The sequence below is a fragment of the Perissodus microlepis genome, chromosome 20, assembly GCF_051167445.1.
Source record: "Perissodus microlepis isolate ML-2025 ecotype Zambia chromosome 20, ASM5116744v1, whole genome shotgun sequence".
NCBI lineage: Eukaryota > Metazoa > Chordata > Actinopteri > Cichliformes > Cichlidae > Perissodus > Perissodus microlepis.
Genome location: NC_140480.1, coordinates 12,484,021 through 12,507,418, shown reverse-complemented (window position 1 = coordinate 12,507,418; position 23,398 = coordinate 12,484,021). Strand labels below are relative to the sequence as shown.

The window sequence follows — 23,398 nt, the reverse complement described above, 5'->3', positions numbered from 1 at the left end:
AAGTACTTTTCAACTAATAATTAGTAAGATTATATTTCTTATCATCTGTTGGTCGTCTGACCTGATAAACTTCAATGAGCATTATAACACAGGAATGATTGTCTCTAAAAATGGGCTCCTGCACGCTTGCAGACATTTTTCCATCACAACTTATGGATGATGAAGGATTTGATTAAAGCTGTGAAACATTACTGATAAACTTCATGTGATGTTACATTAAAGCCAATTTTCTATTAAAATCAGGGTCTTTTCTAACTGACCTCTGACCTTTGAGCAGTAGTGTGTACTGTATGCTTGTATGTAACTGTATCTGACCTGGATTTTATCACCAGTTTCAAATAAGAATCTTCTTTAAAGTCTGTCTTTCAATACAAATGAAGTTAAACTTTATCAAGGCTGATGGTAAACTGTCCCTAACAAGTCCACTTTATTGCGTGCTCATTGACTTTCTCCTATCAGAGCTGTTTAACAAGTCCACTTTATACATGCTTATTAATCTATCACGCTTATCAGTGGCTCATGGTTGCTTAAAGCCTATGTCTGAACTTGACCACAGAGCCAGAGCATCGTTCAATCTTGGCAACAGCTCCAGGATGACAAACTCCACTTTCTCTGCATCAAGACAGCTCATAACCTTTTAACAGTGTCTCTCTGTCCTCATACTTCTATATATTCTTCTGTAATAGATAACTATACGCTATCATTGTAATCAATCTACACCACAGCTCAAAAGTTTGAAGTCAATTTTCACCTGGTTTATAACCATGTGATCGGTCCACACATCAGTGTCTAAAAAAACGCTAATTTTTATCTGTGTCTATCATCAAAATTTGAGTTGATTGCAAACTCTCCCTAACAAGTTCACTTTATTGCGTGCTCATCAATCTCCTCTACAGCTCAGCTAACTGAAGTCAGTTAGAAACGTCTTTTTATCTTAAAAAAAACAAGATTCTTTTTTATATTTTGTAAATTGGTTTTGAATCCAAATAAATATAATTGCTTAAAACTTGCATTGATCACCAATTATGATTAATGTTTGATAAAACATTAGCTGGTGTATGGATGCAACAATAATGGTGGTGTGTGGATTACAACAATAATAGCGAGTGTGCAGATTATATTACCTATCCTCAGTTTATCACATTAAATCTCATCTTACTAGTGACCCAGTAGCTTTTCCAAATACAGCTGCACTAACCAACATCATTTTTTCAAGTAATATAAAAATCGTTTTTATTTATTACCTTTTTAAACATCCCATTTTTTCTTTCTAATGTCATTAAATCAAGTTTGCCCATTTTTATAAAACATTTGGACCTCCACATCTTTTTAGCGTTCAGTTATTTCCTCAGTGTCACACATGGATTAGTTTTCGTCTCTTTCAATAAGAAAGTCAAATCTTCAGACCTTAAAGCAATCTTTGTTTCTTTCAATCATCTTAATATTTTTAATCTCCTGTAATATAATTGCAGTTAACCAGAGCTTAGCTACTCTGATCTACAGTGATTTTGGGGGTTTGGATTTGTTTTTCACAGGTGCAGAGCCTTTTTCTACAAAATTATGAATAAACTGCATTTTTTAAAAGTACCATTAATCATGTAGACTGACAAGTAACTAAACATGTAACACAGTGATCAGTAGAGAAGAAAGAAAATAACCCATTTACACATTTCTAGTTCAGATCAAAATTATTGTTCTGATTAAGGAAACAGTAAATTTGGCCACGTTATTGTCCTGATCCTCCAATTTTCCCTTTTCAATGTGACTAAATAAAATTCAACTTTTTTTTTTTTTTTTAAATAAAAGCAGATGCACACCCAGATATTTCTTACAGTAAGAATCCTCCAACAACCTTTCAAAAGAAACATTTTTTGTCTTTCCTCAATTTTGAGAGCAACTGAACCCACAAACCTGAAGCTCGAGACCCCAAACTAACCAAATGTAATGTTTCCTTAATCAGCACAGTCATTTTTAACTTTTTGTGTGTTATGTTTACTCACAGTTTTGATGCTTGCTTCTTCGACTTGATCCATGATTAGCTTTTCACCGTCGCTCTGCTGTTTTCTCTCTCCTCATGCTTCTCCTTCATGCGTCCTGTCCTCAAATATAATCCAACCTGCCTCCTTGTTTCCTCCTTGACTTGTATTAGCAAAATTTCCAGGTAAATTAAGAGAAATCCAAAAAAGTTTTCCTGTTTCAAAAGCTCTTCCAGTTGCCTGTCTTCTTGTCCTCCTTCAAATGTGCATTTTTCGACTTATGTATTTATTTGAATTCATATTGCCATGACAACATAGCACAGAGCATCATGGTAGTTTAAAGCAGGTGGTTCTGTCCTCTGCAGAAATGCTGGTGTTCCATAGTGATGTAGAAGTATGTTAATAGTCTTGAAACAGACACTCACTGATCCGGTAAGAGCAGGAATTTAACTACAAACCCTCATAGTCCCCATCAGTATTCTTCATTTTGCTCTGCAGCAATGGTCACAGTGGCTGCTTTAAGTACGTTTGCCCCATAGAAATCCACTGATGTTCAGTGAGTCCCTTTGATACATATTTAGACCTTCATCATTTTCAGGGTGCATGAGTGTTATATCTCCATCTCATCCTAAACATTTTACCAACCAACACGTTCTCACTCCCAACTCGTCAAACGTGTGACGCATGGTCAGGCTCCCTCTGCTTCACTTATTGACGTGCAGGGTCCTCTCATTGAATACTATAGAGCTCCCTTAACGTTGCTTATTGACGACAAGAGATTGCCGCGGAAGAGCCTGTTGTCCGTATATTTATATATTTCCGAAATCACATTGTATTTATAGAATGACTATTAAAAGTCAGCGAGTGTCAGTAATGTTAATGTGGTTATGTTAGTAATACACCGAGTGCTAATATAACAGCTTTAAGATGCATTTGTAGATATTATTACGTGTTTTACCGTCTTTATGGTGCTAGCTTAAAGTTACGGTGTAAACGTTAGCTTATATTGTAGTAAAGCTGTTACTGTTTAAACGATGTTAGCACAGAAATATTAGCTTCTGTCATGACTGATGAAGTTACTAGTTAATAAAGTTTTCAGTAAAGTGTTTAATCGCAGCCACAGATTGACAGCAAATATCTCGATTAGCTTCAGTGCATCTATAATAAATATGTGCAAGTTTCAGTGCTTCGTTTAAACTGTATGATACTTATACTGATCCAGGGTCAGTGTAAAATACAATCCTAGCTGTGTGAACAAAGCCTGGCTCCTTTAATCCTGCATGACAAACCTCAGAATGCAGGTTATTATTACTCTTTCCTGCTGGCACACCTGTCACACCTGAGAGTCAGCTAGAAACTTACAGTGACGTGGACATCATGCAAAGACTGCCAGACTCTGTAATACTGCAAATGATCAGTGACTCATGTTAACACTAAACTTTAAACAGTACCTCTGTGTCTCTGTGTGCTGAACATCTAGGATTGAGTCAGGCTGCATTGACTGTGGGACTTTAATGTGTTAAAAGCAGGTTGAAGACGGCTCAGAAACATTTGAAGATTAAAATTTAGCATTATGGCTGCTGGTGGTTTGTAAAGCCTCTACTCAGCTGTATTTTTGTTACTAATTTATGTTTGTTGTTGTTTAACACAGATTTCAGAAGAGCAAATATGCTTAATAGTTTAACTAGATTTCATTTGTCAGTGTGGGTCTGCTGAGTCACCTGAAGAACTCATTTCATTCATTCTCCACATGATGTTCATTTACAGAAATGTTTCACAGGAACTGATTTCTCCCAAAGGGTGAACTAGTGTGTTTCCATAGATTACCTCTGTATGAATGTACTTCTTAAATGAAGGCAAGTGTTTGTCCTTTTTTGTTCCTCAGGTACAGTACGTGATATCAAGGGCAGGCGGTCAACACTGGGGGTAGACAAGAAGCAGACGTACTTCCAAGAGGGAGCTGCAGTGAGGACACAGCCAGGTCACTGAGGTCAGAGGTCAGAATCTGAAACAGCTCAGGTTTGGATTTTAGGTGTTATAAAAAATCAAAATGTATTTATAAAGAAACCTTTAAATAATAGTCATAATTATGATTATTATAAGAAATATCAAACATTTAAGTGGATTTTCTGTTACACATATTGTGTTAGCCCTGCAATAAACTGGCAGCCTGTCTTTGTCCTGTATCAGCTGGGATAGGCTTCATCCTCCCGCAACCCTGAATTGGATACATTGTATTCCAATTATGTAATCTGATCATTTACAAACTCAAGGTATCTAATCAAAATGTAAGTAATAATTATAAAATGGGAAAGCAGAAATAAGTGTGACATGAATGTGATTGTGTGAGCTGACATAGAGGACAGCTAAATGTAGTCTGAAAAACCTTTGTTGTCAAGTTTGCAGGTATATCAGCACGAGACATTCTTACATAGAAGAGACTGTTAAAGTCTCTAACTCAGTGAAGCATTATTGGTCCCGTCTGTTTGGATAAATATAGTAAGTTGATGTATGTCCATTTATTGACACATTTTCTTAAGTGCTTATCCAGTTCAGGATCACAGTGGAGCTGCAGCTGGATATGTTCACTAAATAAACCTTACAAAAGTTAACAATAAACCTGCATCCATGTACGTTGTTGTCCACAGGATGAGAAAATCAAACTGGAAGACTGTGGAACATGTTAATAAATGTTTGTGTGTTTATGCCTGTGTCTTTCACAGGAGGCGCTGGAAGGTTTCCCTAATAGTTCCTGGTGAATCAAAGCAGAACCATAAAGGTTGCTGGATTGCATGATGGCCTTACCCCTGAGCAGTCATCCTGTTAAAGGAGGAACCACTTAGAAGCTGTTTTCAAAGTAGCTGAGCAGATTTCATCTCAAGTAAGCAATTAACTGTTTGTTCGTTTGTTCTGCCACTTAAAGAGCATTTAAGGACATCTTTTGAGTGTCCAGTTGAATTAATTCTACTGGCTCTCATGGTCATTTGTTATTATAGACATATTTTTCATGTTCATCCAGCTATTTAGTAAATTCTATCTATTTAGTAATATCCGTCAGCTATAAAATGTAATATAAATATAAAAATATGTAAATATCTCCTGTCCTTTATGTTTTAATGATGGAAGTCTGTTATCGTGTTACATTAGCATTCCTCACATATCAATGAGATGCTGTACAGTACAATCCTACTGACACAGCAGAGGGATAACGACGGCTATTCAACATCGTTACACGACACATTCGAGCTGCATGACGCAGACAAAGTGACTAAATCATCTTTTTGTGGTTTATTGTCTTCAAACCAGCAGACAAAGCCGATTGCAGAAGATGTCAGAGAAGAACTTCAGGCCGTGTACTGAAAAGGTATTTTTTCTTGCTATCAAAAGACATTTGGAGTGGCAGCTTCTACAACTGGTTGTGCTAAAGTAAAGCTTGCAGTCTAAGAAATCACAGTGTTGATATTCAGCACAAAGAGAAAAGCTCACTTGTTTGAATTTATTTACAATCATAGCTTTATAAATTCTGACTGTAAACAGCTTTTACAGCTTTGATATTGTTTGACACTCGATATCAGGTGATAGGGTTTAATTTAAAGGTTTCTGTGTCCCAATGAGCCATTTACACTGATCAGTGTCAGTTTAACTGTAACACATTCATTATTTAGATTCAACAAAGAAATAACTGAATGTAAAAAATGGCAGCCCTCAGGCCAGGTTTAGAGAGATATATGCATGCATTATGAAATTTATGTATCCCAGATAATTGTTATTCATCTAGTCATGGCAGACCTACCTCTTCCTCCCAAGTTAACTGCAACCCAAAAGAACTAGTGGGGCTATTTACACACTCACAACCAGTGTGGGGTAAAAAGAGCCACCAAAAAGCTGTCAGCAACAGATGTGCTAGAAGAGTTAGAAACTCTACTTATGGAGAAACTTTCTAAGTCTAACAGGGGACAGGTACTCCTGCCCAAATAACATGATATAACCCCACGTACAGCCCAGCCATAAAATGAACCAAGTCATTTAGTTAAAGACAGCATGGGACCAAATGCATGTAACCAGCCTGCATCAACCTGACATTTCTTCCTCCTGAATTAAATGAATGAATGGATGAAAGTTAAATGACTACAAACCTAAAGCCACTAGTTCCCACACTGGAGCTCCCTGACACTGTGTGTTAACCGTATTTAGCTTGTATCAACAGTTGTAACAGGCTAAGCCACCTGAGACACTGCATTGAATGATTGTTCCTGTCTTAATGATTTCAGCTGACTGGTTTCAGCTCAGATGTTCTGCTTTTTCCTTTCAGTAGATCAAAGCAGCTCGTGCTCCTTCTGCTTCCATTTTAGAAGAAGAAGAAGAAGAAGAAGGCGAAGGCTTCAGCGAAGTGGCGTTCATGGTCTCAGTGAACAGTCACGGTCACACACTGCATGTGGTTTTAAAAGCAACATGTCTGTTCACCACAACAATGGAGATGTGTAATATTAGTGCAGCTACGGTTTGTTTTTGAACATCAGTTCTGTTTTCTACTTTGATCACTTAGACCAAAAAAGTGTTGTTTTCAGATTCTTTCTTTTACATCTATAAACCACCTGTTCATTTTTTTTTATTACAATTAGTTTCACATAAATGTTAGTTTTTCCTTTATGATCTTTTAATGCTTACACTACACTGTACATGTCTACATTAGAGACATTTCTGTTACCTGTTTCTGTTGACTCAGAGTTGTGAAATGTTCTTTTATTTGATACACAATATGAAGTTCATAATTTTCTTACAAATAAAACTCTAATGACAAACATGAACAGCTGTGCTTATTTCTGAGACATAAGTTTTTGAATGTGTTGATATTTAGACAGTGTGCATCTGTATGCTGAAACTGTAATGGTGAACCTGAGGTGATGGTCAACAGAAGGCAAATATATATCAATATAAAACAATATTGAAGTAATGTCTTTACCCCCTGCAGCGTGTGGACGCTGTGCACGCAATCACCTTATTCACTGTAGTAAACATGCACCGCTAGCTCACGTGACTGACTGTCTCCATGGTTACATCGTATATTATTAGCTATGTAAACAGCTTCCAAAGATACCGCCATAGCTCTCTGCAGCTGTAACACTTAAACACTTTGCAAACCATTTCATGTTTTTGATAGTTATGAAGACAGAATATGTTTTTAAGGTCATGCTAGGCGGTTGCTATGGTGGTTGCTGTGGACTTGGGTGGACCGCGTCCGATTCCTGTTATTAGCTGTCCGCCGTAGGAAGGCTGCGTTCCATTTACAAGTAGTGACAGTCTGCCGCAACTCGAACTCAAACCCCGCTTTGTTCTTTAATTATAGGCCTTTTATAGCCGTTCATGACACGCACACACACACATAAAGCACTTTGCCTCACCATGAGAATGCAACTTTACCTAACCTAACCTTTAAAGTATCTGATATAGGATAGATAGAAAAATGAAGCAACCAGAGATTTAATGATGAATACTCTGGGTTCTGTAGTTCACGTTTTACAGTCCTGAATGACTCTTTGCATATAATTTATTGAAGAGGAGTTTAGAATGCACTTTACATTTAGACTGTTGCTGTTTAATTTTTTACATTGTTGCCGTGTTATGTCATGAATAAGGTTCACCTGCTGGGGGTTTGATGGATCAGCTGGACAATACAGTCAAAGACAGACTTCATTCATCATATGCAAGAATCCTAGTTGGATTTTTGTTGTCACTCATGTTTTTGAACCAAATATTGAAAACAATTCTGACAGACTGGATACCTGGTCAGGGTGTACATTACCTTGTACTCAAGCATCCCAGGACAGAGCCCTGCCCTACCATGAGCCTGGGTGGATACGTGGTTATAATATAAAAGGACCAATACTGAATATGAATATTTCATGAAAATTGAATTATAATACAAATTAGTAATAAGGCTTTCTCTGCGCCCTTATCTACCCCATACTCAAAGAGCTGCGGGCAGAGAGGGTGACAGGAGAGGATGGCACTGAAGAGAAGATGCTCGGTTTCTGGAGTCTCCTGGTCCTGTCAGTATTAGTAGGATGCATCTGCTGTGTCTTCTCGTGGATGCTCACCTACCTTGACTCGTTCCAGCCTGGTATGGATTTCCCAACACTGCGGACAGTGGCCCACGTCAGAGACGTTTAATATTGATTACATATGTCTGAATTGCTAACCCTAACCCTAGCTCAACAGACCACAATGCCCTGGACTGTCAGTATTATTACATGCTGTGAACATAAGTAGCTTTGATCACAGTTTATGTTGTAAAAGAGAAGGAATATTGGAAAAAAAGATCAACATTGTGATATTATTTCTTCCAAACTGACCAGAAACATGCTTGTCAGACTCTCACAGCAAAGGATCAGACTCACTGTGCATGACAGCTCAGGCCAATGATGTCTGTTAGATTGTCAGTTGTTTAGTGTGCTTCTGTACGGTTAGGGTCACCATCTCTATTTCAGAATAATTAATATGCGGAAAACACTAAAAGTTGATTGTCTTCCAGTATTCTAGCATAATTAAAAAACTTTGACTTTGTAAGTACATATTATTAGTCCTAATGCCAGTATGATTCTTCATAACTCCTGCTTTGAAATACTGAACTTTATTTGACTTTATTTGAAAATTTACCTGATGAAAGATAATTTACAGTGGCAGTCTGTCAGGATAATTCTGACTATAAGATCACTTTATTAATCTGAATCCTTCTGAAATGTGCTGTGGATGAATGCTGATGCAACTCACTGTGTGAAAACTGTTAATAAAATGAATCTGTGACACATGCAACACATTCACAGAGGAAGAGGACACAAAGGGAGGACACGCAGAGGCTGTGTTGAAGTCAGAAATCCAAATCTTTAGTCAAAAACAGGCGGCGGTAACAAACAGGAAGACAAGCAGTCCATCAAACAGTCTACAGGGTCAAACATACAGAGAATTCAAACAGCCGTAAAAAATAACTGGCCTGGCCTGCATTTGTATAGCGCTTTTCTAGTCCATAGGACCCCAAAGCGCTTTACGCTACATTCAGTCATTCACCCAGTCACACACACATTCACACACTGGCGATAGCAAGCTACATTGTAGCCACAGCTGCCCTGGGGCGCACTGACAGAGGCGAGGCTGCCGGACACAGGCGCCACCGGGCCCTCTGACCACCACCAGTAGGCAAACATGGGGTTAGTATCTTGCCCAAGGATATTTGGCATGCATCCAGGAGGCAGCCTGGGATCAAACCACCGACCTTCTGATTAGTGGCTGACCTGCTCTGCCACCTGAGCTACAGCCAACTGGACACTGAAAAACTTAAAGCAATGTGTGACGCAATAAAAGGAAGCAGCGCAGTATATTCACTGAATTATCATCAATTACGAAAGAGAAAAATGACGATTTCTAAGGATTATTTTCTTAAATGCAGTTAGAGTGTGGCTGGTAAAGATGGAAACATACAGAATGTAAACTGTGTGAGTTTGGTGAACTTTGTTAGTAACAAATGAGGTAAAAAAACAACAACCCCAAAACAGACAAAACACAGAAAGAGGCTCTCAGTATTCATTAATAATTAGAAAGAAAAATTGTGGTCGTGGATTTTTACAGTCTTAGTTCCGCTCGCTGTCATCATTATAATCATCATGATCAATGGCGAGGTCCTTAGGTGGGTGGGGCTGTCTCTGGTGATGTCACCATGAAGGAACAGCATCTGGCACGTGTTGCTGAAACATCCCAGTACACTGGTGTAGTTTCCTCTCCAGCTGTTGGACATTTGACACTTGAACATTAAGGGGAAGAAGAAGAAACAGTGTTAGGTCAGGTGACCACATGGTTTCTAAAGTAACTGACAGGAAGTAACCAGGCCGTTAGAAATGGATGGCATGTGTTTAGAGTTACTGGAGTTGGGTAACTCTACTTACCAAAAGCAGAAGCACACAGATGACAGATCAGATGCTGAATGTTGCAGGAACATGCTCATGTGTGGTGGTCATTCAGTGCTGCTCCGGCAGGTTAGACAGTCCAAGACTGATATCCTGCCCATCTGAGAGTTTGAAAACACACATGCAAAGATTTATTTTGTATTACAGTCAAAGTTGGATGTTCATTTTTGTCCTTTAAAAATGTTTGTGTATTTGAAAGCACTAACATTTAAGGATGACTTGGATTGTCTCCTTTAAAGGGGAGACAAGTGTATCCACTGATCTATGTCACTTAAACTGGATGATGACTCCTCTCCCCCTCACTCAGAAACACTCCTAATATAACCAAGCAAATAAATAATATTGAAGATTTACTTACATCATTACAAAAACATCAAAAACATCTCCCTTTGATTCTATTTCTCCATTCCTGCTGAACATCAGGCAACAAATATCTCAATAAATCACAGTAAAATGTAAAGCACATATTTTCTCTGCTTTGTCTAACCTCTGCAGAGCCTCTGTCAAGAAAAACATATCTGTAAGCATAAAACAAATATACATTTCATAACACGTCACTGGACAAACCTCGGTCAGTTGATTTCCTCTGTGCAGTGCAGACGAACATCAGTCAGCAAGTCAAGGTGGGCAGATGGACTGGTGTCCTTTGTGACTCTGCTGGTTCTTCTGAGGAAACACCACCGTCTCTCCACACCGTCACCATCTGTGAGCACAAACTGCTGCTCTGCCAGCATGTAGGAAATCAGATATCACACACACAGGGGTGAAGAAACATTAGAGCTCAACTTTGGATACTTTAGATCTAAACAGATCAAAGTAGCTCTTAGTTTCAACAATCAGTGAGCAGACAAACAATGATACCATACTGATTCTGTATGAATACAATATGGTATTTTCAATACAGGTGTCAAATTAATTTATTAAAACTAATACAGATATATGTATATATATTTTTTGATAAATTAGTTTGCTAAATTATAAGAATATATTTTTATTTTTTTTTCATTTAACAATTGCAACTGAAAGAAATTAAATATTGAACAAAAATATATTGTCACATTCTGAGCATGCTCAGCACGCTGACAGACTTGAAGTTGCTACAGATTTTAAGAAGTGATAATTATAGGGAAAAAACTTCTCTTTTTCATCCGTTTAATCAAACATTTGATGCCTCAGCTGTCTCAGTCCTATAGCGTTCTGCAACTACAACTAACCTGAAGCTTGGATTTGGCTGCAGGTGCCCCTGTACATCCTTCTCAGCAGCACACATGTGGGTACCATTTAATCCCACTTCTTCCTGAGCTTTGCTTCATCACAAGACCAAAGGTGGCATCCCGTGTCACAGTCTTATCATCATCCAGAAGAAACATTTGAAGAAACATCATGAAGAAGAAACATTTACACGCCTCCTGGTTTTGTTTTCTGATCCTGCAAAAAGACTGAGGACAACGAAGCCCAGAGAACACGAGATACACAACATCCAACATTCAGACTCAACAGCCTCCATAAATGAAGAGCACCAGGTTGGTTCAGTTATAGTAGATATAAGCATACTTCACATTACTGGGTATGAATAATAATGAGGGGGCAAACTTTGAAGATGCAGAGCATGATGTCCCATCATCAGACTGCAAACAAACATCCACCAGGCTTCTTTGTTGCCAAAATTGATGATTCTCCTATCAGGGATCAGTAGCGTGTATTAACCTGTGGTATAAGCAGCAGTCACTGAAATATTACTGTTTCAGATAAGAAATCTAGGACATAAAAGCCAGGGTGGGAGGGATCTCTGCAAACTGACTTACCTCTGCAAGTGTGAAGCTCAACAAAAATCTGACTCTCCAGTCACAGACAAACAAAAAACTCCAGCTGGGAGATAGAAAACGCTGTCTGGGTCTTGCTGGATGTTGCTGGTCAGAGTCCACACATTAGCAGAGTGCTTCTTGGTCCCACTGACCCATGTGGACAGCGACTGTGGAGAACTGTTCTGGAAAACAGAGAAGAGAATTAAAATAACAAAAAGCCAAACAGGATTTCCACAAAGACTCTCTTGGAATCAGCAATCAAAAAATCACTGGTTCATATTTCAATTAAATATGAACAGGTTCCTTAAATGTACGCAGTTCAGATCTGATTTAATTTAATTTCCTTCACACAGCACATTTGTCCAGGCTGACAGGTAAACATAGAATTAATCTCAGGTAACATGACTCATAGTAGAGATTCAGTAAGAAAGATTGCTAGCTCTAATATTATTACCACACAATCCAACCTGTGGTATAAGCAGCAGTCACTGAAATATTACTGTTTCAGATAAGAAATCTAGGACATAAAAGCCAGGGTGGGAGGGATCTCTGCAAACTGACTTACCTCTGCAAGTGTGAAGCTCAACAAAAATCTGACTCTCCAGTCACAGACAAACAAAAAACTCCAGCTGGGAGATAGAAAACGCTGTCTGGGTCTTGCTGGATGTTGCTGGTCAGAGTCCACACATTAGCAGAGTGCTTCTTGGTCCCACTGACCCATGTGGACAGCGACTGTGGAGAACTGTTCTGGAAAACAGAGAAGAGAATTAAAATAACAAAAAGCCAAACAGGATTTCCACAAAGACTCTCTTGGAATCAGCAATCAAAAAATCACTGGTTCATATTTCAATTAAATATGAACAGGTTCCTTAAATGTACGCAGTTCAGATCTGATTTAATTTAATTTCCTTCACACAGCACATTTGTCCAGGCTGACAGGTAAACATAGAATTAATCTCAGGTAACATGACTCATAGTAGAGATTCAGTAAGAAAGATTGCTAGCTCTAATATTATTACCACACAATCCAAGGACACACCAACAGCTCAGATTTGTAGAACTATTTAAACAAATGTCTTCTGAATATTCAATTCAGGTTCACAGTGGGAGGGTGGGGGGTGTCGTGGAATTTTTTAAATAAAGTCTGCAACACAGAAAGAGCTGTGATCAAGCTATTTATTACTGCGCCAACACACATCAAACATCACAGTTCAGTCATGTCAGCGCTGCCACAGAAGTTGTGCTCCTACTCCTTTATGCATTCCAAGGAAGAGGGAGGAAGTTACAAACTGATCCTACCACACTTCACGTGTCTCGCTATGAAACCTAACGGATCAATGGTTATGCTGTTTTGTGCCCTTGGCCTTATCAGCACCTGTAAAGGGAGTTGTTTTCTCAAACTGCTGACGCTGAAGTAAGTTCATCTAGTTTTAGAAACTTTCACTGAACAGTCTATAACAGTGTCACAACTAAGCATATGCATAAGCACTTAAATACTTTAAATGAGAATAACAGAAAATTTCTTTTACAGAGGCTAGAGCCTGTCCCAGTAGTCATAGGTAGAGCACACCTGGACAGGTCACCAGTCTGTCAGAGGACAAACACAGAGACAGACATCAGAGTAACAAATCTATTTAAAATTAATGTAAGTTTGCTGCAGCTGTATGTATGAACATGTGTTTCTGTGCTCACAGTCCACCTCTCAGGAACCTGCAGTTCATTTTTAGTCTACTTTAAACAGACCTCACAAAAGGCTGATGTGGCTGGATCAGTAGTCTGATTTAAGTACGATACCTTTGGCCAGGGATTAATCTGGTACATCGCTTCACTGCAGTCTTACGTATTTTCCCCACACCTGAATGAAAAAAATACTGATATATACAAATAACAGCTTCAGCTGATGCAGCCTGACTCAATCCTAAATGTTCAGCACACACAGAGAGACACAGAGATACCGTTTAAAGTTTAGTGTTAACATGAGTCACTGATCATTTGCAGTATTACAGAGTCTGGCAGTCTTTGCATGATGTCCACGTCACTGTAAGTTTCTAGCTGACTCTCAGGTGTGACAGGTGTGCCAGCAGGAAAGAGTAATAATAACCTGCATTCTGAGGTTTGTCATGCAGGATTAAAGGAGCCAGGCTTTGTTCACACAGCTAGGATTGTATTTTACACTGACCCTGGATCAGTATAAGTATCATACAGTTTAAACGAAGCACTGAAACTTGCACATATTTATTATAGATGCACTGAAGCTAATCGAGATATTTGCTGTCAATCTGTGGCTGCGATTAAACACTTTACTGAAAACTTTATTAACTAGTAACTTCATCAGTCATGACAGAAGCTAATATTTCTGTGCTAACATCGTTTAAACAGTAACAGCTTTACTACAATATAAGCTAACGTTTACACCGTAACTTTAAGCTAGCACCATAAAGACGGTAAAACACGTAATAATATCTACAAATGCATCTTAAAGCTGTTATATTAGCACTCGGTGTATTACTAACATAACCACATTAACATTACTGACACTCGCTGACTTTTAATAGTCATTCTATAAATACAATGTGATTTCGGAAATATATAAATATACGGACAACAGGCTCTTCCGCGGCAATCTCTTGTCGTCAATAAGCAACGTTAAGGGAGCTCTATAGTATTCAATGAGAGGACCCTGCACGTCAATAAGTGAAGCAGAGGGAGCCTGACCATGCGTCACACGTTTGACGAGTTGGGAGTGAGAACGTGTTGGTTGGTAAAATGTTTAGGATGAGATGGAGATATAACACTCATGCACCCTGAAAATTATGAAGGTCTAAATATGTATCAAAGGGACTCACTGAACATCAGTGGATTTCTATGGGGCAAACGTACTTAAAGCAGCCACTGTGACCATTGCTGCAGAGCAAAATGAAGAATACTGATGGGGACTATGAGGGTTTGTAGTTAAATTCCTGCTCTTACCGGATCAGTGAGTGTCTGTTTCAAGACTATTAACATACTTCTACATCACTATGGAACACCAGCATTTCTGCAGAGGACAGAACCACCTGCTTTAAACTACCATGATGCTCTGTGCTATGTTGTCATGGCAATATGAATTCAAATAAATACATAAGTCGAAAAATGCACATTTGAAGGAGGACAAGAAGACAGGCAACTGGAAGAGCTTTTGAAACAGGAAAACTTTTTTGGATTTCTCTTAATTTACCTGGAAATTTTGCTAATACAAGTCAAGGAGGAAACAAGGAGGCAGGTTGGATTATATTTGAGGACAGGACGCATGAAGGAGAAGCATGAGGAGAGAGAAAACAGCAGAGCGACGGTGAAAAGCTAATCATGGATCAAGTCGAAGAAGCAAGCATCAAAACTGTGAGTAAACATAACACACAAAAAGTTAAAAATGACTGTGCTGATTAAGGAAACATTACATTTGGTTAGTTTGGGGTCTCGAGCTTCAGGTTTGTGGGTTCAGTTGCTCTCAAAATTGAGGAAAGACAAAAAATGTTTCTTTTGAAAGGTTGTTGGAGGATTCTTACTGTAAGAAATATCTGGGTGTGCATCTGCTTTTATTTCAAAGAAAAAAAAAAAGTAGAATTTTATTTAGTCACATTGAAAAGGGAAAATTGGAGGATCAGGACAATAACGTGGCCAAATTTACTGTTTCCTTAATCAGAACAATAATTTTGATCTGAACTAGAAATGTGTAAATGGGTTATTTTCTTTCTTCTCTACTGATCACTGTGTTACATGTTTAGTTACTTTTCAGTCTACATGATTAATGGTACTTTTAAACAATGCAGTTTATTCATAATTTTGTAGAAAAAGGCTCTGCACCTGTGAAAAACAAATCCAAACCCCCAAAATCACTGTAGATCAGAGTAGCTAAGCTCTGGTTAACTGCAATTATATTACAGGAGATTAAAAATATTAAGATGATTGAAAGAAACAAAGATTGCTTTAAGGTCTGAAGATTTGACTTTCTTATTGAAAGAGACGAAAACTAATCCATGTGTGACACTGAGGAAATAACTGAACGCTAAAAAGATGTGGAGGTCCAAATGTTTTATAAAAATGGGCAAACTTGATTTAATGACATTAGAAAGAAAAAATGGGATGTTTAAAAAGGTAATAAATAAAAACGATTTTTATATTACTTGAAAAAATGATGTTGGTTAGTGCAGCTGTATTTGGAAAAGCTACTGGGTCACTAGTAAGATGAGATTTAATGTGATAAACTGAGGATAGGTAATATAATCTGCACACTCGCTATTATTGTTGTAATCCACACACCACCATTATTGTTGCATCCATACACCAGCTAATGTTTTATCAAACATTAATCATAATTGGTGATCAATGCAAGTTTTAAGCAATTATATTTATTTGGATTCAAAACCAATTTACAAAATATAAAAAAGAATCTTGTTTTTTTTAAGATAAAAAGACGTTTCTAACTGACTTCAGTTAGCTGAGCTGTAGAGGAGATTGATGAGCACGCAAAAAGTGAACTTGTTAGGGACAGTTTGCAATCAACTCAAATTTTGATGATAGACACAGATAAAAATGAGCGTTTTTTTAGACACTGATGTGTGGACCGATCACATGGTTATAAACCAGGTGAAAATTGACTTCAAACTTTTGAGCTGTGGTGTAGATTGATTACAATGATAGCGTATAGTTATCTATTACAGAAGAATATATAGAAGTATGAGGACAGAGAGACACTGTTAAAAGGTTATGAGCTGTCTTGATGCAGAGAAAGTGGAGTTTGTCATCCTGGAGCTGTTGCCAAGATTGAACGATGCTCTGGCTCTGTGGTCAAGTTCAGACATAGGCTTTAAGCAACCATGAGCCACTGATAAGCGTGATAGATTAATAAGCATGTATAAAGTGGACTTGTTAAACAGCTCTGATAGGAGAAAGTCAATGAGCACGCAATAAAGTGGACTTGTTAGGGACAGTTTACCATCAGCCTTGATAAAGTTTAACTTCATTTGTATTGAAAGACAGACTTTAAAGAAGATTCTTATTTGAAACTGGTGATAAAATCCAGGTCAGATACAGTTACATACAAGCATACAGTACACACTACTGCTCAAAGGTCAGAGGTCAGTTAGAAAAGACCCTGATTTTAATAGAAAATTGGCTTTAATGCAACATCACATGAAGTTTATCAGTAATGTTTCACAGCTTTAATCAAATCCTTCATCATCCATAAGTTGTGATGGAAAAATGTCTGCAAGCGTGCAGGAGCCCATTTTTAGAGACAATCATTCCTGTGTTATAATGCTCATTGAAGTTTATCAGGTCAGACGACCAACAGATGATAAGAAATATAATCTTACTAATTATTAGAGTTGAAAAGTACTTTGCTAAGCAAAATTCAATGAGGTTAGGTTGGAGATTGAGACGTTAACATAAAAGGGTCAGTTGGTGATGCATGAAAGAAAATAAATTTCTTCTAAAAATCTATTGGAGAATTCTGATTGTAAGAAATGAAAAATATTCAAAGAGTGAAACTGTTAAAAAAAGTGAAGGTTTTGTGCAGCTGGGTGTTGCAGCCCCTTTAGAGGAAAATGGAAACTTGGTTTCATGAGGTTAAAAACAAACACTGGGATGATCCAGACACATTTATTGTTTCTTTAATCACCACAATAGTTTCAGTTTGTGCTAAAATCTCTTAAAAAGCTGTTTTGAGTGATAAGTTTGGCTTTAATGTGTTAAGCTTGCATTAGATAAGACAATGTACCACTGAACACAGGAGGGATTATTGCTGAAAATGGGTCTCTGAACACCTCTGTAGATATTCTATTAAAAATCATTCATGATTTGTGATCAGTGTTAATATTAAGCATTTATATGATTATTTTGATAAATTGCTGTGATTCAATCTGAAACCAAATTTGAATCTATTCTGAAAACAAGACATTTCTAATTCACCTCAGACTTTTGAGCTGTAGTCTACATTGTAATGATAGTGTATGGTTATTGATTAGAGCAGATGATATGAGGCTATCAGGAGAGACTGTTAAAAAGTTATGAGCTGTCTTGATGCAGAGAAAGTGGAGTTTGTCATCCTGGAGCTGTTGCCAAGATTGAACGATGCTCTGGCTCTGTGGTCAAGTTCAGACATAGGCTTTAAGCAACCATGAGCCACTGATAAGCGTGATAGATTAATAAGCATGTATAAAGTGGACTTGTTAAACAGCTCTGATAGGAGAAAGTCAATGAGCACGCAATAAAGTGGACTTGTTAGGGACAGTTTACCATCAGCCTTGATAAAGTTTAACTTCATTTGTATTGAAAGACAGACTTTAAAGAAGATTCTTATTTGAAACTGGTGATAAAATCCAGGTCAGATACAGTTACATACAAGCATACAGTACACACTACTGCTCAAAGGTCAGAGGTCAGTTAGAAAAGACCCTGATTTTAATAGAAAATTGGCTTTAATGTAACATCACATGAAGTTTATCAGTAATGTTTCACAGCTTTAATCAAATCCTTCATCATCCATAAGTTGTGATGGAAAAATGTCTGCAAGCGTGCAGGAGCCCATTTTTAGAGACAATCATTCCTGTGTTATAATGCTCATTGAAGTTTATCAGGTCAGACGACCAACAGATGATAAGAAATATAATCTTACTAATTATTAGTTGAAAAGTACTTTGCTAAGCAAAATTCAATGAGGTTAGGCTGGAGATTGAGACGTTAACATAAAAGGGTCAGTTGGTGATGCATGAAAGAAAATAAATTTCTTCTGAAAATCTATTGGAGAATTCTGATTGTAAGAAATGAAAAATATTCAAATAGTTAAACTGTTAAAAAAAAGTGAAGGTTTTGTGCAGCTGGGTGTTGCAGCCCCTTTAGAGGAAAATGGAAACTTGGTTTCATGAGGTTAAAAACAAACACTGGGATGATCCAGACACATTTATTGTTTCTTTAATCACCACAATAGTTTCAGTTTGTGCTAAAATCTCTTAAAAAGCTGTTTTGAGTGATAAGTTTGGCTTTAATGTGTTAAGCTTGCATTAGATAAGACAATGTACCACTGAACACAGGAGGGATTATTGCTGAAAATGGGTCTCTGAACACCTCTGTAGATATTCTATTAAAAATCATTCATGATTTGTGATCAGTGTTAATATTAAGCATTTATATGATTATTTTGATAAATTGCTGTGATTCAATCTGAAACCAAATTTGAGTCTATTCTGAAAACAAGACATTTCTAATTCACCTCAGACTTTTGAGCTGTAGTCTACATTGTAATGATAGCGTATGGTTATTGATTAGAGCAGATGATATGAGGCTATCAGGAGAGACTGTTAAAAAGTTATGAGCTGTCTTGATGCAGAGAAAGTGGAGTTTGTCATCCTGGAGCTGTTGCCAAGATTGAACGATGCTCTGGCTCTGTGGTCAAGTTCAGACATAGGCTTTAAGCAACCATGAGCCACTGATAAGCGTGATAGATTAATAAGCATGTATAAAGTGGACTTGTTAAACAGCTCTGATAGGAGAAAGTCAATGAGCACGCAATAAAGTGGACTTGTTAGGGACAGTTTACCATCAGCCTTGATAAAGTTTAACTTCATTTGTATTGAAAGACAGACTTTAAAGAAGATTCTTATTTGAAACTGGTGATAAAATCCAGGTCAGATACAGTTACATACAAGCATACAGTACACACTACTGCTCAAAGGTCAGAGGTCAGTTAGAAAAGACCCTGATTTTAATAGAAAATTGGCTTTAATGCAACATCACATGAAGTTTATCAGTAATGTTTCACAGCTTTAATCAAATCCTTCATCATCCATAAGTTGTGATGGAAAAATGTCTGCAAGCGTGCAGGAGCCCATTTTTAGAGACAATCATTCCTGTGTTATAATGCTCATTGAAGTTTATCAGGTCAGACGACCAACAGATGATAAGAAATATAATCTTACTAATTATTAGAGTTGAAAAGTACTTTGCTAAGCAAAATTCAATGAGGTTAGGCTGGAGATTGAGACGTTAACATAAAAGGGTCAGTTGGTGATGCATGAAAAAAAAGAATTTCTTCTAAAAATCTATTGGAGAATTCTGATTGTAAGAAATGAAAAATATTAAAACAGTGAAACTGTTAAAAAAAAGTGAAGGTTTTGTGCAGCTGGGTGTTGCAGCCCCTTTAGAGGAAAATGGAAACTTGGTTTCATGAGGTTAAAAACAAACACTGGGATGATCCAGACACATTTATTGTTTCTTTAATCACCACAATAGTTTCAGTTTGTGCTAAAATCTCTTAAAAAGCTGTTTTGAGTGATAAGTTTGGCTTTAATGTGTTAAGCTTGCATTAGATAAGACAATGTACCACTGAACACAGGAGGGATTAATGCTGAAAATGGATCTCTGAACACCTCTGTAGATATTCTATTAAAAATCATTCATGATTTGTGATCAGTGTTAATATTAAGCATTTATATGATTATTTTGATAAATTGCTGTGATTCAATCTGAAACCAAATTTGAGTCTATTCTGAAAACAAGACATTTCTAATTCACCTCAGACTTTTGAGCTGTAGTCTACATTGTAATGATAGTGTATGGTTATTGATTAGAGCAGATGATATGAGGCTATCAGGAGAGACTGTTAAAAAGTTATGAGCTGTCTTGATGCAGAGAAAGTGGAGTTTGTCATCCTGGAGCTGTTGCCAAGATTGAACGATGCTCTGGCTCTGTGGTCAAGTTCAGACATAGGCTTTAAGCAACCATGAGCCACTGATAAGCGTGATAGATTAATAAGCATGTATAAAGTGGACTTGTTAAACAGCTCTGATAGGAGAAAGTCAATGAGCACGCAATAAAGTGGACTTGTTAGGGACAGTTTACCATCAGCCTTGATAAAGTTTAACTTCATTTGTATTGAAAGACAGACTTTAAAGAAGATTCTTATTTGAAACTGGTGATAAAATCCAGGTCAGATACAGTTACATACAAGCATACAGTACACACTACTGCTCAAAGGTCAGAGGTCAGTTAGAAAAGACCCTGATTTTAATAGAAAATTGGCTTTAATGCAACATCACATGAAGTTTATCAGTAATGTTTCACAGCTTTAATCAAATCCTTCATCATCCATAAGTTGTGATGGAAAAATGTCTGCAAGCGTGCAGGAGCCCATTTTTAGAGACAATCATTCCTGTGTTATAATGCTCATTGAAGTTTATCAGGTCAGACGACCAACAGATGATAAGAAATATAATCTTACTAATTATTAGAGTTGAAAAGTACTTTGCTAAGCAAAATTCAATGAGGTTAGGCTGGAGATTGAGACGTTAACATAAAAGGGTCAGTTGGTGATGCATGAAAGAAAATAAATTTCTTCTAAAAATCTATTGGAGAATTCTGATTGTAAGAAATGAAAAATATTAAAACAGTGAAACTGTTAAAAAAAAGTGAAGGTTTTGTGCAGCTGGGTGTTGCAGCCCCTTTAGAGGAAAATGGAAACTTGGTTTCATGAGGTTAAAAACAAACACTGGGATGATCCAGACACATTTATTGTTTCTTTAATCACCACAATAGTTTCAGTTTGTGCTAAAATCTCTTAAAAAGCTGTTTTGAGTGATAAGTTTGGCTTTAATGTGTTAAGCTTGCATTAGATAAGACAATGTACCACTGAACACAGGAGGGATTATTGCTGAAAATGGGTCTCTGAACACCTCTGTAGATATTCTATTAAAAATCATTCATGATTTGTGATCAGTGTTAATATTAAGCATTTATATGATTCTTTTTGATAAATTGCTGTGATTCAATCTGAAACCAAATTTGAGTCTATTCTGAAAACAAGACATTTCTAATTCACCTCAGACTTTTGAGCTGTAGTCTACATTGTAATGATAGTGTATGGTTATTGATTAGAGCAGATGATATGAGGCTATCAGGAGAGACTGTTAAAAAGTTATGAGCTGTCTTGATGCAGAGAAAGTGGAGTTTGTCATCCTGGAGCTGTTGCCAAGATTGAACGATGCTCTGGCTCTGTGGTCAAGTTCAGACATAGGCTTTAAGCAACCATGAGCCACTGATAAGCGTGATAGATTAATAAGCATGTATAAAGTGGACTTGTTAAACAGCTCTGATAGGAGAAAGTCAATGAGCACGCAATAAAGTGGACTTGTTAGGGACAGTTTACCATCAGCCTTGATAAAGTTTAACTTCATTTGTATTGAAAGACAGACTTTAAAGAAGATTCTTATTTGAAACTGGTGATAAAATCCAGGTCAGATACAGTTACATACAAGCATACAGTACACACTACTGCTCAAAGGTCAGAGGTCAGTTAGAAAATACCCTGATTTTAATAGAAAATTGGCTTTAATGCAACATCACATGAAGTTTATCAGTAATGTTTCACAGCTTTAATCAAATCCTTCATCATCCATAAGTTGTGATGGAAAAATGTCTGCAAGCGTGCAGGAGCCCATTTTTAGAGACAATCATTCCTGTGTTATAATGCTCATTGAAGTTTATCAGGTCAGACGACCAACAGATGATAAGAAATATAATCTTACTAATTATTAGAGTTGAAAAGTACTTTGCTAAGCAAAATTCAATGAGGTTAGGCTGGAGATTGAGACGTTAACATAAAAGGGTCAGTTGGTGATGCATGAAAAAAAAGAATTTCTTCTAAAAATCTATTGGAGAATTCTGATTGTAAGAAATGAAAAATATTAAAACAGTGAAACTGTTAAAAAAAAGTGAAGGTTTTGTGCAGCTGGGTGTTGCAGCCCCTTTAGAGGAAAATGGAAACTTGGTTTCATGAGGTTAAAAACAAACACTGGGATGATCCAGACACATTTATTGTTTCTTTAATCACCACAATAGTTTCAGTTTGTGCTAAAATCTCTTAAAAAGCTGTTTTGAGTGATAAGTTTGGCTTTAATGTGTTAAGCTTGCATTAGATAAGACAATGTACCACTGAACACAGGAGGGATTATTGCTGAAAATGGGTCTCTGAACACCTCTGTAGATATTCTATTAAAAATCATTCATGATTTGTGATCAGTGTTAATTTTAAGCATTTATATGATTATTTTTGATAAATTGCTGTGATTCAATCTGAAACCAAATTTGAGTCTATTCTGAAAACAAGACATTTCTAATTCACCTCAGACTTTTGAGCTGTAGTCTACATTGTAATGATAGTGTATGGTTATTGATTAGAGCAGATGATATGAGGCTATCAGGAGAGACTGTTAAAAAGTTATGAGCTGTCTTGATGCAGAGAAAGTGGAGTTTGTCATCCTGGAGCTGTTGCCAAGATTGAACGATGCTCTGGCTCTGTGGTCAAGTTCAGACATAGGCTTTAAGCAACCATGAGCCACTGATAAGCGTGATAGATTAATAAGCATGTATAAAGTGGACTTGTTAAACAGCTCTGATAGGAGAAAGTCAATGAGCACGCAATAAAGTGGACTTGTTAGGGACAGTTTACCATCAGCCTTGATAAAGTTTAACTTCATTTGTATTGAAAGACAGACTTTAAAGAAGATTCTTATTTGAAACTGGTGATAAAATCCAGGTCAGATACAGTTACATACAAGCATACAGTACACACTACTGCTCAAAGGTCAGAGGTCAGTTAGAAAAGACCCTGATTTTAATAGAAAAT

At 37.2% G+C, this 23,398-nt stretch overlaps 2 long non-coding RNA genes across 5 annotated transcripts; one reads left to right on the top strand and one right to left on the bottom strand.

Annotated features, from left to right (window-relative positions):
• Positions 1–1,794: 1,794 nt before the first annotated feature.
• Positions 1,795–6,836, top strand: LOC146364217 (uncharacterized). Of its 2 annotated transcripts, XR_014799086.1 has the most exons (4): positions 1,795–3,973; positions 4,700–4,857; positions 5,283–5,340; positions 6,289–6,836. It is a non-coding gene; the product is annotated as an uncharacterized LOC146364217 (long non-coding RNA). The 2 variants fall into 2 exon arrangements; XR_014799085.1 differs by having other exon boundaries at positions 1,795–4,857.
• A 1,907-nt stretch (positions 6,837–8,743) lies between these two features.
• Positions 8,744–12,190, bottom strand: LOC146364216 (uncharacterized). 3 transcript variants are annotated; one of them, XR_014799000.1, is made up of 5 exons: positions 11,149–12,190; positions 10,502–10,658; positions 10,141–10,249; positions 9,914–10,035; positions 8,747–9,771 (listed from the first exon to the last, which is right to left on the bottom strand). It is a non-coding gene; the product is annotated as an uncharacterized LOC146364216 (long non-coding RNA). The 3 variants fall into 3 exon arrangements; XR_014798999.1 differs by having other exon boundaries at positions 8,744–9,771; positions 10,141–10,658; XR_014799001.1 differs by having other exon boundaries at positions 8,744–9,771; positions 10,141–10,653.
• Between the last annotated feature and the right edge of the window lie 11,208 nt (positions 12,191–23,398).